A 3,118-nucleotide genomic window follows, 5' to 3' on the forward strand; every position below is an offset into this window, starting at 1 on the left:
TAGATAGATAGGAGATAGATAGATAGATAGGAGATAGATAGGAGATAGATAGATAGATAGGAGATAGATAGGAGATAGATAGATAGATAGGAGATAGATAGATAGATAGATAGGAGATAGATAGATAGATAGATAGATAGATAGATAGATAGGAGATAGATAGGAGATAGATAGATAGATAGATAGATAGATAGATAGATAGATAGATAGATAGGAGATAGATAGATAGATAGATAGATAGATAGATAGGAGATAGATAGATAGATAGTAGATAGATAGATAGGAGATAGATAGATAGATAGATAGGAGATAGATAGATAGGAGATAGATAGGAGATAGATAGGAGATAGATAGATAGATAGATAGATAGATAGGAGATAGATAGATAGGAGATAGATAGAAGATAGATAGGAGATAGATAGATAGATAGATAGATAGATAGATAGATAGATAGATAGGAGATAGATAGATAGATAGATAGATAGGAGATAGATAGATAGGAGATAGATAGATAGGAGATAGATAGATAGATAGATAGATAGATAGATAGATAGGAGATAGATAGATAGATAGATAGATAGATAGGAGATAGATAGATAGATAGTAGATAGATAGATAGGAGATAGATAGATAGGAGATAGATAGATAGGAGATAGATAGATAGGAGATAGATAGATAGATAGATAGATAGATAGATAGATAGATAGATAGGAGATAGATAGATAGATAGATAGATAGATAGATAGATAGGAGATAGATAGATAGATAGTAGATAGATAGATAGGAGATAGATAGATAGGAGATAGATAGATAGGAGATAGATAGATAGATAGATAGATAGATAGATAGATAGATAGGAGATAGATAGATAGATAATAGATAGGCAGATAGATAGATAGATAGATAGATAGATAGATAGATAGAAACTCCCATGTGGGCAGCAGTGTAGTGGACTACGCCATCACAGACATGGACCATTCAGACATTGGGGCCTTCATAGTCAATCCACAATCACACCTGTCGGACCATAACCAGATAGCCGTATATATGAAGTCCACAAACAAACCACCGGGACATAAACCCCATCAGGCCGGACCTTTCCCACTACATCCATCCTACAAGTGGTCCAAGATGTCGGCTCATAAGTATAGAGAGATACACACTGAACCACAAGTCCAAGGGGTGCTCCACAAGTGTAACAACAAGGTACCAGAGTAACCCAGGAGTGGACCAAGCGGTAAGGGTAATAATATATTCTACACCATGGCAGAAATGGCTGACCTGCAAAAGAGTAGCCACAAGAAGGAAAAAACAGGAGTACACCTTAACCAAGCTCACCCAGCTCCAAGACGCCCTCCAAGAAAACTCCTTCTGGGAACTATGGAACCACCTGGGCACAAAGGGGAAGAAAAACACCCTCCACATTCAGAGTGGCAACATCTGGCTCCAATATTTCAGAGACCTCTATGGAGACATCCCGAAAGAGGAGCCCGGACCAAGAACAAATTACATCAAAACTGAAGACCATGGAGGAGATACTGAAGGACTTCCAAAACCCTCTGGATTTACCTATAACACCGCAGGAGATTTCTGAGAGACTATCAACTATAAGGTGTAAGAAAGCCAGCGGTACTGATGGCATCCCCCCCGAAATGATCAGGTACAGCCCACCAGCAATACAGGCGGCCATAGCAAAACTGTACAACATTGTGCTGAGCTCTGGCTACTTCCCTCGTGCCTGGAACCAAGGTGTCATAACCCCAATACACAAGAGCGGGGACAGGTACGACCCGGCCAACTATCGGGGGGTATGTGTCAGCAGCAACCTGGGGAAACTCTTCAACAACATCCTGAACCAGAGAATCCTCAGCTTCCTCACCCAGCACAATGTCCTCAGCAAAAGCCAAGCAGGGTTCATGCCGAACCACCGCACCACGGACCATGTCTATACCCTGCACCGCCTCATCCAGAGCCACGTCCACACCCTGCATCACCGCACCACGGACCATGTCTATACCCTGCACCGCCTCATCCAGAGCCACGTCCACACCCTGCACCGCCTCATTCAGAGCCACGTCCACACCCTGCATCACCGCACCACGGACCATGTCTATACCCTGCACCGCCTCATCCAGAGCCACGTCCACACCCTGCATCACCGCACCACGGACCATGTCTATACCCTGCACCGCCTCATCCAGAGCCACGTCCACACCCTGCATCACCGCACCACGGACCATGTCTATACCCTGCACCGCCTCATCCAGAGCCACGTCCACACCCTGCATCACCGCACCACGGACCATGTCTATACCCTGCACCGCCTCATCCAGAGCCACGTCCACACCCTGCATCACCGCACCACGGACCATGTCTATACCCTGCACCGCCTCATCCAGAGCCACGTCCACACCCTGCATCACCGCACCACGGACCATGTCTATACCCTGCACCGCCTCATCCAGAGCCACGTCCACACCCTGCATCACCGCACCACGGACCATGTCTATACCCTGCACCGCCTCATCCAGAGCCACGTCCACACCCTGCATCACCGCACCACGGACCATGTCTATACCCTGCACCGCCTCATCCAGAGCCACGTCCACACCCTGCATCACCGCACCACGGACCATGTCTATACCCTGCACCGCCTCATCCAGAGCCACGTCCACACCCTGCATCACCGCACCATGGACCATGTCTATACCCTGCACCGCCTCATTCAGAGCCACGTCCACACCCTGCATCACCGCACCATGGACCATGTCTATACCCTGCACCGCCTCATCCAGAGCCACGTCCACACCCTGCATCACCGCACCACGGACCATGTCTATACCCTGCACCGCCTCATCCAGAGCCACGTCCACACCCTGCATCACCGCACCACGGACCATGTCTATACCCTGCACCGCCTCATCCAGAGCCACGTCCACACCCTGCATCACCGCACCACGGACCATGTCTATACCCTGCACCGCCTCATCCAGAGCCACGTCCACACCCTGCATCACCGCACCACGGACCATGTCTATACCCTGCACCGCCTCATCCAGAGCCACGTCCACACCCTGCATCACCGCACCACGGACCATGTCTATACCCTGCACCGCCT

This window comes from Dendropsophus ebraccatus, chromosome 14 (assembly GCF_027789765.1).
Source record: "Dendropsophus ebraccatus isolate aDenEbr1 chromosome 14, aDenEbr1.pat, whole genome shotgun sequence".
Classification (NCBI taxonomy): domain Eukaryota; kingdom Metazoa; phylum Chordata; class Amphibia; order Anura; family Hylidae; genus Dendropsophus; species Dendropsophus ebraccatus.